Source organism: Heteronotia binoei, chromosome 10 (assembly GCF_032191835.1).
Source record: "Heteronotia binoei isolate CCM8104 ecotype False Entrance Well chromosome 10, APGP_CSIRO_Hbin_v1, whole genome shotgun sequence".
Taxonomy (NCBI): Eukaryota; Metazoa; Chordata; class Lepidosauria; order Squamata; family Gekkonidae; genus Heteronotia; species Heteronotia binoei.
The window spans coordinates 72,856,854-72,871,183 of NC_083232.1; positions in this window are offsets into that span (position 1 = coordinate 72,856,854).

Genomic DNA, 14,330 nt, shown 5'->3' on the forward strand with positions numbered 1-14,330 from the left:
ATTTATAGCTCTCTTTAGATAGTCAAGATTACAGTGGAATAGTTACTCAGAAACAGACAACTCCTAACGTAAATAATAATGTCCCGGCAATCAAAAAAGTGTAACTAAGATAACTATATAACTAATGACTAGAGCAAATATTGATTGGGAACAAAGTTTGTTACAGGACTTGGCACGGGTGCAAGAGAGGTTATTGACCAAACACCTCCCCACCTTTGGCATATGATTACAGAAAATGTTTGTGGGTTCTCAGGAATAACATTTTTTTGAGAGCCAGTGCTTTAGAAGCAAAAAGGTGTTAGCAGGTGTATAGGCATAGGATGTAAGCTGTGTTTTGAATGTTACCAATAAGCACCAATACCTTCCTACGCCGACTCACATACTTCAAAATAAAGTTTGAGTCCAGTGGCACCTTTAAGACCAACAAAGTTTTATTCATTGAATAGTTTTATTCTGCTTCAAGTCTTAAAAGTGCCATTGGACGCAAACTTTGTTCTGATGCTTCAGACCAACCCAGCTCCCCACCTGAATCTCACATACTTCAAATTCATTTCCAAAGTGAGGATTAGAAACAAATGCAGGCTTGGATCCTATAGATCCGTTCTGCTAGTGGTAATGCTTGCCTCTGCCAGAAGGAGTCTTCCGCCGATGCAGCACACTTTTTGCATCAGGGGAAGACTTCTTCAACTGAAGGAAAGTACCTCTATGAAATCCTACCTAAGGAGAGAACATATAATTTTTTTTTACAACTTTTACACATTAGTGCTTTCACTGATTTATTGAAAGCATTTGCATTCCATCTTATTTCCTTGAACTCCAGGCATCTAATGAGGCAAGACATTGCAAAGACATGAAACCAATATTGCAGTAAATCAGGAAGATAAAGTTAAGTTAACAAGCATCCAATACTGGGCTCAGCAGAACATTGCAAATACATCCACACGGGGTCACTCCTACAAGCACCCCAAGAGCTATGACGAAAATGGTGTTCTCCTCACTACAGATGAGAATCCCTCATAGTATCGATCAGGCCTTAGATTCAGCAGGAGCTCACAGGAGTACAGCTCCTGAACCTTTCTGATGGTTCCCCCTCTTCCTTCCCACCAACCTTGTCCTTTGAATAGTAGGTGCAGCTGCATAACAATCCCTGGATTAGGAGAGTGGGCAGCCAGCCAGCCACCAGAGGCTTTGCCATGCCCCCAGCAGCCCTCATTAACCCCTGGAGAAGCCTGCACCACCCTTTCTCCACTTCTTATGTGATTTTGGGTGGTGGGTAGCTTGCTGGCCTTTTGACTGTAGGGAGGTGGCCAAGGAGAGCCCAGGTTAGTGAGGCCTGCTTGGGCTGGCTGGATCTCTAGCCAGCTGAGTTAGTGTGAGTTTGTTTTTTGTGAGCTAGGTCACAGTTTTTTAGCCCCCGACTCACATATTTTGTCTTAGCTCAGGAAAAATGGCCCCAGAGCAAGCTAATTTATGCAGTAGCTCATAACTTTAATGCCAGTAGTTCACAATGCAGAATTTTTTCTCACAAGACTCCACAGCTTAGAGGGTGTATTGCTGTATATGCTCTATGTGCTGAGTGGAATATATTCACTTGCAACTGTGCAGGCATAAGACTTGGTATGTCTTAGTGGGAATTCCAAAGAGGCAGCCTGGATTATTGCTGGCTTTGATCAGCGGCTACATGGCTCATCATCAACTCAGCCTAGGAATTTCCAAGTCCCTAATTTCCGTGTACAAATGTGATTAATGTACATCAGTGGGCATTTTTGAAATAGTCTGGAAATTGTTGGCATTGATTCAGTAAGTTTGCTTTTACTTTTGATACAACACTCTGTTGATTTTATCTTCATGAGATTTCCCAACTGACTGAGAAATGCTGCTTTTTTTCTGCTAGTGGTAATTGCTATATAGATTGCAATAACAACTTGTTTTTCTGTAAACTGTGTGACACGTTCCATGTGACCAAGACTTTCTAAACAGAATCTGAGCTGGAACTCTAACTTATCTCTTGAGCACCAATGCAGTCTTTAAAAAATGTTTTTAGTTCTCGTTAGGCTTCCCAACCCCCCCCCTGCCCTCGCGGGGGACCCCCGAATTTGAAGCCTCCTCCCCCGCTCTCCAAAAACCCCAAAGCGGGGGGGGGGGAATGGCACCATTTTGGTGCCACTCGCTCTTGGGGCATTTGGAGGCGGGGCGGACTTTTGCAAATTGCAATGGCAAAAAAAAAAAGTGCCAGGGAGGCCTTGCAAAGAACAACCCGCCTCGCCTGGCACCCCTTTTGCAACAGCCTCGAGCCTTTCAGTTTCCTTTCCTTCCCTTCCTCGCTCTGTGATACCTCTCCCCACCTTTAGAAAGAACTACAACTCCCAGCGTGCCTAGCGCGGCAGAACTTTCCGGCCTTGTAGTTCTCTGGGCCGCTCGCCTCCCATTGGCTTGCAAGGCTGAGCTCCGGACAGGTTCTGTGAGTCGTCTTCGTTCCCGCACGGGGAACAGCTGATGGAGAAGTGGACAATGGCTGCAGGCGGCGGGGCGGCTGATGCGGGGCGGGGGGCGAAGGCGAGCGAGCTGGGAGGAGACGGCAGGTAAGAGAGACCCCCTCCCGTCCAGTAGGGAAGGGGCAGTGGGGCTGATCTCGCCCCCCGGTTGCCAAAGGGGAGAGAGAGAGGGAGGCGTGGGAATGCACTTGGCTAGCAATGCCAGAGGGCGAACGGGGATCGTGCATGTTGCTGCACTTCTCCCGTGCCCCAGAGGGTGACGCATGCAAAAAAGCACGTCGGAAGAGTTTAGGGTCTCGAACGGCCCGGCCAAAGCCAGTCCACCAAGCGTTTCGCGGGTAGACTGCTCCTGAACGTGGAGGTGCTACCGCTGATTGGGTTGCCAATCCCCAGGTGTTTAATTATGCTTGTCACAGCCTTGATCTTGGCTCCACCCCCAAAGTCTCCTGGATCCACCCCCAAAGTTCCCAGATATTTCTTGAATTGGACTTGGCAACCCTAAATGCAAGAAAGGAGACCCCCCCCCTCCCAGGCGAGTGAGGCATGCTTGGGCTGGCTAAAGATCCAGCCAGCTCAAGCAGGCCTTGCTCACCTGGGGCTCTCCTTGGCCATGCCCCCCCAGTCAAAAGGCCAGCAAGCCACCCACCACCCAATATCACATAAGAAGTGGAGAAAGGGTGGTGGGGGCTTCTCCAGGGGTTAATGAGGGCTGCTGGGGGCGTGGCAAAGCCCCTGGTGGCTGGGCTGGCTGCCCACTCTAATCCAGGGATTGTTATGCAGCTGCACCTCCTGTTCAATGGACAAGGTAGGAGGGGGAACCCTCAGAAAGGTTCAGGAGCTGTGTTTAGGATTGCCAATCCCCAGGTGGGGGCAGGGGATCCCCCGGTTTGGAGGCCCTCCCCCCGCTTCAGGGTCGTCAGAAAGCGGGGGGAGGGGAGGGAAATGTCTGCTGGGAATTCTTATTATTCCCTATGGAGATTTATTCCCATAGAAAATCATGAAGAATTGATCCGCGGGTATCTGGGGCTCTGTTTTTTGGGATAGAGGCACCAAATTTTCAGTATAGCATCTAGTGCCTCTCCCCAAAATATCCCCCAAGTTTCAAAAAGAGTGGACCAGGGGGTCCAATTCTATGAGCCCCAAAAGAAGATGCCCCTATCCTTCATTATTTCCTATGGAAGGAAGGAATTGAACTCCCTTTGGAGTTCAATTATGCTTGTCACAGCCTTGATCTTGGCTCCACCCCTAGTGTCTCCTGGCTCCACCCCCAAAGTCCCCAGATATTTCTTGAATTGGACTTGGCAACCCTACTTCTCGTAGTTAAAAATGTTGAGAAAATGTGTTTACCGCATCTATTGAAAATTTTGAAATCCAAGGGGGCGTTGGAGACTTTCCAGAGAACAAGAGGTACAGCAAAATTCCAGTCTTTTGTACCTTGACAGAGACCTTCTGAATGTCCTTTATGAGCTGGCAGAAAGACTAGTTTTCCAGACTGCGGCTGAAATTCATGTTTTCGTGCATGTTGTGTCACTTCTGATTATTGCACCATCAATTCGATCTGTTCAGACGTCTCCTCAGGAGTTTCATCTGTTCCAGGTTGTGTTTTGTTTTGTTTTTTTGCACATGCATTGAAGCATTGGAGAATTGCAGCAGCCTCAGTCACTTCACCTTCTTTCCATGAGAGAGAGAGACAAAGAGAAAGAGAGGGGCAGACAGACAGCCAGAGGCAGAGTGACAGAGACAGAAAGAGACGGGCACAGTTGCAAAGTAGAACAGAAGAAGCTGCCCCAATGCAGGCACCTTCGCTACTGAGATGCAAATTTTTAAAAACTCACCTACACCAATCTGCCCTTTCTGGGTGGGTTTTGGGAGGCTTGGAGGTTTTGCAAGAAGTCACCAATGCAGAGCATTCTTGTGAATACATTTCGCTTTCCCCCCAAAATGTGCAGGAGAAACCATTTTTATTTGGGACAAGGAAAAATGGGGAAGATATGAGAAAGCGCTGTGATGTTTATCACAAGTTTATGACACATTTACTCAGTGATGCCAGTGGATTTTTAAGGTAATGTGGTAGACCCCATTGTTGCATTTCTGTAGGCCATGACCTTGCTTGGATTGAATCCATAATTTGAGCTCCTTGAGAGGCTATCCAGGAAGACCTGATTTGTCTTTCAGTACCACTCTATCTAGCAGAATGCATCACATACTGGACTTTCTGGTTACACTTCATGCTCCAATGCATGGCCACAAAAGGAAATGAGGGAGGGAATTTGGGTCAGTATCACTGGAGAAGACAAAAGGCTGCCTTTTTTCCACCTGCCTGAATGCAAGACAAAAGATGGTGCCAAGTACCCATGAAAGCCTCAGGATTAAAGTGCTGCCAATCCAAATGCACTTGGCCTTTTTAACACCTTGATCACAATATCATACCAGCCTGCCAAGGTGAGGACACACAAGTCAAGAGATGTTACCCTTCCTCTAAGAGTTTCTAACCTAAAGGCACAGCCTCCCCCCACCCCTTTCACAATTCGTCACCCCAGCCATATCATCTGTAGTGCAGACTGCAACCTGACTCTTTCTGGAATGGAGGAAGCTGGATCAAACTTAATGCCTTTAAAAGTTATACCCACGTACTCTTTGGAGTTGCCAGGTCTGACTTAAGAAATACCTGGGGATTTTGGGGGTGGAGCCAGGTTGTGACAAGCATGATTGAACTCTGAAGCAGGGCTGGCCGTAGGCTGTCTGGCATGCTTCCTAGGCACGGCTAACTTCTGGCGCCCCCCCCCCCCCCCAGCACTGATAAAGTCACCAAGTATTTGCTACCCCTTCCAATTCAGTATCATCTGCGGATTAATGAGCATCCCCTCCATTCCTTCATCCAAGTCATTTATATAATGTTGAACCACACAAGGCCCAAGATAGATCCCTGAGGCATTCCACATGTCATTCCTCTCCAAGAGAATAAGGAATCATTAACGAGCACTCTATGATCTGTCAACCAGTTACAAATCCACCTAACAGTAATAGTATCCAAACCACATTTTACCAGGAATATCATGTGAAACCTTATCAAAAGCCATATTGAGATAAGAGAAACTATGCCCACAGCCTTCCCCTGATCCAACAACGCAGTAACTCTCCGAAGAAAGGAGATAAGGTTAGTCTGATATAACTTGTTCTTGAGGGACTGATGCTGGCTTTTAGTAATCACAGCCATCCTTTCTAAATGCTTAAGGACTATTTGTTCTAAAACCTTTCCAGGTATAGATGTCAAGCTGATGGTTCAATAGTTACCTGGATCCTCATTTTCCCCCTTCTTGAAGATGGGGTCATTTGCCCACCTCCAATCTTCTGGCAACTTACCTGTCCTCCAAGAATTCTCAAAAATAATGGCCAGACACTCCAAAATTACACCAGCAAGTTTCTGTAGTAAACTTGGATGCAATTCATCTGGCTCTGAGGCCTTAATTTCATTTTTAAAACTAGGTGTTTATGTACTACCCCTATGCTTATCCTATGCTGCAAGTCCCACTCCCTGCCTTCACCATGTGCAGCAACAGAAGACGGAGGCTAAGTAAGTTCTGCCCACCCTTCATCATGTTAAAATGTTGTTTTTTTCTATCCTTGTAATGAATATACTGCTTCCTTTTTCTTCCTCTGAACATCCCTTTTAACCAAAGATCCCTTTTTGTTGCATTTAGCATCTCTTGGTAACCCAAGCTCATACAGATCTTTAGCTTTTCAAACACTCTCTCTACAAGCACTGGCTATTTGTTTATATTCATCCTTGGTTCTATTTCCTAAATGAGTATTTTAAAATTCTCAAATCTAGTGGTCATTTTGTAGAAAAATAGGTGGTGAAGCTCATCCAGGGATTGTTATGTAGCTGCACATATTATTCAATGGACGAGGTGGAACTCTCAGAAAGGTCCAGAAGCTGTGCTGCTGTGAGCTCCCACTGAATCTGAGGCCTGCATCTGTTTATAGAGTCACCTGGCTTTTTTAGGTTTCTCCCATTTTTCATTGGAATGATTTGTGATTTTATCTACAACATGTAACTTTTAAGAAACTTAACTCCCTTCTCCTTAAGTACTGCTGACCATGGGATTCTACCCAGCAAAACTTTAAGTTTGTTAAATTCGATTTTTCTAAAGTCCAATCTATGTCTGACCACATACATTTTTTTCTACCGCCAAAATCTCAAAATCCAGAATTACATGGCTACTATTACCCATGTTGCCCATTACTTTCATCTCATCAACCAGTTCTTCCCTGCTGGTGAGAATCAAGTCCAAAGTAGCAGACTCCCTTGTTTACTTCTCCATGGAAAATGGAGCTGTCAGCAAGACAAGAATTAGACTTTTCATTTTTAGTGGAATCTGATTTCCAATGGATATCAGAGTAACTGAAATTCCCCATGCCCACTATGTCCCATCTCGTTGAAGACTTTGTGATCTGCTCTAGGTTTGTCTCACCCAAGTCCTCTGTCTGGCTTGGTGGCCTATAGCAAACCCCCACCATAATATTACTATTATTACTTACCCCTTTTCTTTTTACCCAGAGATTGTCAACTCATTTTCCAGGCTCAGGTTTGTAAGAACTTACATGCTTCTCCTCCCTTCCTTGTTTATTCCTTCTAAACAAATTGTACCCCACAATCATAATATCCCAACTGTGAGTGTCATCCCACCAAGTTTCAGTTATGCTGATTAGGTCATAGTCCCCTTCGTGTATGAAGACAAGTTCCTCTTGCTTGTTTTCCATACTCTGAACATTAGTGTAGACATCAGGATCCATGGTTTATATGCTCTGTTTCTGTTCTTACCTGCAAATGGGACCCTGCATATATGCCCCTCCACACACATCTTTAGTGTTCTTATCTAGTTACTGGCATCATTGTTGTCTCCCCCTACAACAGGATTTAGTTTAAAGCCCTTCTTATCCAAAAAAACCCCAAACCTTTCCTGATGACACTATCTCCGTAGACAATTCATTTCTAGTATTCTTCTCTCTCTTAAACCATAGCCTTCAACAGGAAGCCTCGATGAAATCACAACCTGTGATCCCAGGTCCTTCACCTTTTTACACAGATCCTCAAAGTCTCTTTTAATACGTTTTGGGCTGTGCCAAACATGTTTCCACATGAATAAGCAAGAAGGGGTAATAAGGGCTTAATGAGTCTTTCTAGCCTTCCTGTCACATCTTAGATGCATACACCTGGTAGACAATATACTTGAGATAACAAGTCCAATCTGCACACTTTGGCCTTCATCCTTCTTAGTAGGAAGTCCCCAATTACCTCAACATATTGCCTATATTCTACTGAGTTCAGTGCCTATGACTGAGGATTTTAAAAAATGTAATAATATTGGAGGAGAAGAGATATGGGTAGGTAAGAGACTACAGAGTTATACAAAGACTACAGAACAAGGGTTGTCATAAATATCTCAGTAGGACTCAGACATTCCACTATCAATGGAAGGCCACTGCAGTTCTCTGCTATATACCCCACCACAAAACTATTGTGGGGTGATGGACATGTTTTTCAATGCATATACATCCATGGGGTTTAGAAACTTTTGTAACAGTAAAATCTGGGTTTCTTCTGAATCCTAAGAGAGAGTTAACAGAAATTTCTGAGACCTTGCATACATGTGCACAAGATTTGCAAAAGACTTTCGACTCCAAAAGATCTTGTTTGCTTGTTCAGGCAAGCATTTGGTGGCACAGCCTTACTGCCCTACAGCCTGTTCATCAGTCAGAGGACCCTTGAACTGAAAAAACACAAGGGAGGAATTCATTAACAAACTGGATTTTTATTAGTCTTGACCAAGAAGAAGGGAGGTGGTTCTTACAGAAGTAAATTCTCTCCCATTTGGGCTCATTACATTTTTTTTGTGTGTGGCCTAAGTGTCCCCCCTGCCAGAGGCAAAGCAGGTCAGTTCCAGCAGCAGTGCCTTCTCTTTTGTTGTGCTGAGACTCTGAAATTTCATTTCCAGAGATGCTCACCTAGAGCTAAACTTGCAAATTTCCAGGCACTGGACAAAACAGTTTTGTAAAAAATTATCCTGAGAGTTTGCATAATTATCCTGCTAGTGAAACATTTCTCCCTGCAGCCTAGTGAATAATTTCTAAAGCACAGATACTACTTGATGCTGCTTTTAATACTTTTTATTTCAATTTGTTTTTATGCTGCATGTTTTTTTCTAGTGCTAGCTGTTTTTTATTGCTTTAACTATGCTGTAAACTGCCTAGTAATCTGTTCTAATTCAAGGCATCCTATTCATGTGTGGATCTGCAAGGGCATCCTTATTCACTCCAATGGAGAATCCAAATTTGCATGTGCAGTTATTCTGGTGTGCAGATCAGCTCCCTGTCACAGCTTGCACTTTTGGGGAGACACGGCAGCTCAGGAGCCAGGGCTTCCAACCAGTGGTGGTTGTGCAGTTACCAGTCTTTTTCTGCCTGTAAAGGTGGAGAATTCTGATAAGAATTAGCTCTTCAATGGAAAAATAAGAACAGGCCCCAAGCAATATGATTTTTTTCTAATTTCTTTAAAAGATAGCAACATAAAGAAAGAAGCATGGCTAAATCCAAGATGTGTGTCTGGCATTATTTTTCAGACTCTCTGGCCTCTTACTCCAGTCAATACCTTTTTCGTAAGCAAAACAGTCTCATAACATCCCAACAATATATTGATTTGCAGCTTGGCAGGATTCCAGCACAGCAAGGTTGACTCTCAAGAGGGCATTCTGACCTCAAGTGTTATGGTGGCAGGAAGTACCATCAAGTCACAGCTAAATTATGGCAAACCTGAACTGTTTTCAAGGCAAGAGACTTTCAAAGGTGGTTTTGCCAATGCCTGCCTCTGTGTCGCAACCCTGGATTTCCTTGGTGGCTTTCCTTCCAAATACTAATCAGGGCCAACCCTGCTTAGCTGCCAAGATCAGACAACACAGCTAAATGCAGGCACAGCTCACTAGGCCAGTTTGGTGTAGTGGTTAAGTGTGCGGACTCTTATCTGGGAGAACCGGGTTTGATTCCCCACTCCTCCACTTGCACCTGCTAGCATGGCCTTGGGTCAGCCATAGCTCTGGCAGAGGCTGTCCTTGAAAGGGCAGCTGCTGTGAGAGCCCTCTCAGCCCCACCCACCTCACAGGGTGTCTGTTGTGGGGAAGGAAGGTAAAGGAGATTGTAAGCTGCTCTGAGACTCTTCGGAGTGGAGGGCGGGGTATAAATCCAATATCATCATCATCTTCTTCTTCTAGGCTGAATTAAGCTGAGCAAATCCATCATAGTTCAGAATGGAAATTTTTTAAGGCTTACAAAGGCTAGGTAGGAGAACATGGCAGCTGAATCCTTCTGTTGCAATAAATGCAATGAAAAAAATCTGTACATCTGGTGCTCTGTGTAATAGGACTGGGGAAATATACGATCAAATCTAGTAATATCTAGAATGTTTGTTTTCTTTACAACTCCATGCCTAACATAATTCTATTGGTTAGTGCTGAAATGTAGAATCCTTCCATAGAGATGCTGATATTTCTTACTATTTCCATTTAAGAGATTCAGCTCCCCCCCATGCCCCCCCCACATAAAAATCACACTTCTTCGTTTCTGGAAATCTTGACTACCAGAATTGTAGAGTATCGGACTCAGCGCAAGCGCCGCGCGACATGAGGGCGCACTCAGGTCGCCGTGCGCTGCGCGGGAAAGCCCCGCCAATCCAGACCAAGGGCGGGAAGTTTAACTGGCCAGGATTGGGCTGGCCAGCGAAGGGGATGTTCCGGGATGCATGTATAAATTAGCGGACCCGGCCGCGTCTGCCCAGTTCTGTAATGTACCAGCGAATAAAGAATAAGCTTCCACCACGACTCGTCTCCCAGTACATTACACTGGCGACGAGGATGGGATCTAGCTAGGTCCGGCCGCCCGAGGGGAACCAGACCTGGCCGGAGACGAGGAAGGTGGGGACCGCAGGACCGCACAGCCCGCCGCCACCATGGCGAACCCGAGTGTAACGACGGGCCATCTTGCGGAATTCAACCCGGAGCACCCCGAGAGATGGGAGACCTATACGGAACGAGTCGCGTGCTACCTGCGGGCGAACCTGATCGACGACGACGACCGAAAGAGAGACGTCCTGCTGAGCGTCTGTGGAGAAGAAACTTTCGAGATCGCACGCGGTCTCTCCGCTCCGGCGAAGCTGACCGAGAGGACCTACGGAGAGGTCGTGAGGCTCCTCACGGGCCACTTTTCGCCCCAACCGTCCATCGTCGCCCGCCGGTTCCTCTTCCACAAGAGGGACCAGAAGGCGGGGGAGACAGCGGCGGTCTACCTAGCGGCCCTTCGGCAGATCGCCGGAAACTGCAGTTTCGACAAGAGGGACGAAGCCCTGAGGGACCGATTTGTCTGGGGCCTCCGGGACGAGCGACTGCAGCAGAAGCTCTTCGCAAAAGAGGAGCTCACCCTACAACAAGCCTTCAACGAGGCGACGGCGTTCGAAAGGGCCACCAAGGCGTACGGCCAGCCACGTGGGGAGGCAGTCCACCAGGGAGAAACGGAGCCGGAGGACCGAGTAGAGGAAGAAGCGTTCCAGCTCCGGCGGCCTCAAAGAGCGGACACACGGGCCCCCGCGAGACAACGAGCGACGGAGAGGGCCACCGCCACCACCGGTTCCCGGTGCGCCAGCTGCGGCGACCCCCACGAGCGGAGGGACTGCCCGTACCGAAACCTGGACTGCCGCAGCTGCGGAAAGACAGGCCACATCGCCCGGGCTTGCCGGGCCAAGAACAGCCGCCGCCAACCGTCAGCGCATCACGACTCCATGGACACACACACGACGGCATCCACCAGTCTGCAGGTATTGAGCTTGCCCCTCTCGGCCCCAGACAAGGTCAAAATGTCAGTCCTAATCGAGGGCGCCCCCTGCATCATGGAAATAGACTCGGGGTCCTCCATCTCTATCATTTCGGAGGAAACCCTCAAGAGACTATGTCCCAGCCGCCGCCTCCAAACGAGGCCAGTGGACTTCGTACTGAGGGATTTTCAGAAGAACCCAGTACACATCGTGGGGTGGGCCCGGGTGCATGTAGAAAGAGGGGGTTTTAAGGGGCCCCTAGACATCCTAGTGGTCAAGCGCCAACTGACCACACTCCTCGGGTTGGCTTGGTTCAAACCACTGGGGATCCAGCTGGTGGGAGTGGACCACGTGCAGACCAGCCATTTCGACGGGGTCTGCCGGGAGCCCAGAGGTTTTCGACGGGTCCTTGGGGAGCTACAAGGGCCCGCCCATCACCCTACCGATCGACCCTATGGTCAGGCCCATAAGGCTCAAAGCGAGGCGCGTTCCGTTCGCCCTCAAACAAAAAATAGAGGCAGAGCTGGACCGCCTCACAGCCCAGGGCGTCCTAGAGCCGGTAACGTATGCAGAATGGGAGACCCCCATAGTAACGCCGGTCAAGCCCAACGGGGAAGTAAGGATCTGCGCTGACTACAAGTGCACGATAAATAAGGCACTGCAAGACAACCCCTATCCAGTCCCGGTAGTCAGCCATGTCCTGGCAGCACTAGCCGGGGCGAGGGTTTTTGGGAAGCTGGACTTAGCACAAGCATACCAGCAACTGCCGGTCGACGCTAAGACAGCGGAGGCACAGACGATAGTGACCCACAGGGGTGCGTTCAGGGTTAAACGGCTGCAGTTCGGGGTTAGCGTAGCTCCGGGGATATTCCAGAGCATAATGGACTCTCTTCTCAAAGGGATCCCCGGAGTTCAACCCTTCTTTGACGACGTTTTAATCGCCGCCCCCACCGATGGAGAGTTCGGCTGCCGCCTGCGAGAGGTCCTCAGACGGTTCCAAGCGGCGGGGCTGAAAGTCAAAAAGGAGAAATGTTTGTTGGGAGTTCCGCGGGTGGAGTTCCTGGGGTTCGCCGTGGACGCGGCTGGAATTCACCCAACGGCAGACAAGACCAGGGCCATAGTTCAAGCCCCTGCCCCCAAATGCAAAGCAGAACTACAGAGTTTTTTAGGTTTATTGAACTTTTACCACGCATTCTTGCCCCACAAGGCCGCCGTGGCGGAGCCGTTACACCGTTTGTTAGATAAACAAGCCCCGTGGGTCTGGGGTAAACACCAAGCAGCGGCGTTCCAGGCGGTGAAAGACCTCCTGGTCTCTAACGCGGTACTTCATCACTACGATGAAAACTTACCCCTGATCCTGGCTTGCGACGCCTCTCCCTACGGTGTGGGAGCGGTCTTAGGGCACCAACTCCCGGGCGGGGGGGAGGTGCCAATCGCTTACTACTCCAGGACTCTGTCCCCGGCAGAGAGGAACTACGCCCAGATCGATAAGGAGGCCCTGGCGATCGTGGCGGGGGTGCATAAGTTCAACGACTACCTCTACGGTAGGCGCTTCACCATCGCTACTGACCACAAGCCGCTCCTCGGCCTCCTAGCCCCCGATCGTCAGACCCCCCAAATTCTGTCTCAAAGGGTTTTAAGGTGGAACCTGTTCCTGAATTCTTACACGTATACGCTGATACACCGCCCCGGTAAAGCGATGGGTCACGCTGACGCCCTCAGCCGCCTCCCGCTACCCGCGACGGACCCAGATCCCGCCCCGGCACACGGAGTGATGCTCATAGAGTCGCTCCCCGAGCGCCCCCTGCACGCGAGCGAGGTGGCTCGGGCAACCGGGAGAGACCGCGTCCTCGCACGGGTCAGGGACTGGGTGGGAAGGGGGTGGCCCTCGGGCAAAGCGGAAGAAGCCTTCCGGCCGTTCGCGGCCAGGAAGGACGAGCTATCGACACACAAGGGGTGCATACTCTGGGGTAGCAGGGTGGTGGTCCCCCCCCCTTGCGCAGGCAGGTATTAGAGGATCTCCACGAGACCCACCCGGGCATCGTGAGAATGAAAGCCCTGGCACGGAGCTACGTGTGGTGGCCAGGCATGGATGAGGAAATAGAAGGGTGGGTAAGAAGGTGCCAACCATGCCAGGAGTCCAGACCCAACCCGCCGTCCGCCCCGACCCACAGGTGGGAATCGAACGGGCGGCCATGGTCCCGCCTCCATGTGGATTTCGCGGGGCCGCATCAGGGCCAGATCTTCTTTATACTGGTGGACGCATACACGAAATGGTTGGAGGTAATCCCGGTGGCCTCGACCTCCACCGCAGCAGCAGTCCGGGCGCTCAGAAGGGTCCTCTGCACACACGGGATCCCCGACACACTAGTAACGGACAACGGCACGGCATTCACCTCCCGGGAATTCCGGGAGTTCACCGACAGATACCTTATAAGGCACATAAGGTCCGCCCCATTCCATCCAGCCACCAACGGCCAGGCGGAGAGGATGGTGCGGACCACCAAGGAAGCCCTGGGACGTATAGTACAAGGGGAATGGGACTACCGCCTCTCAGCCTTCCTGTTCCACAACAGGATCACCCCAAACCCCATAACCGGTTTCAGCCCCGCAGAACTGCTCATGGGGAGGAAACTGACCACTCGTTTAGATAGGCTACACCCGGACAGGGCGCCAGAGGTCCGCGGGACCCCCGAGGTCAGGGAGGCAGTGAGAGGGTTCTTCCCGGGCGATCCAGTGTATGCGAAAAACTTTTCAAGCGGCCCCGAGTGGTTAGCGGGAAGGGTTTTGAGGGTGACAGGCTCCCGGTCCTACGAGGTAACCACCGCCGGAGGCCAGGTGCTGAGACGGCACATCGACCAGCTGCGCCGCCGCACCCCACCCGAGGAGTCAGCAGAGGGAGAAAGCAGGGAACCGCCGGTCACGGTACCGCCAGAAGAGGCGCCGCCAATACAGGAGCTACCAACGTATGATGC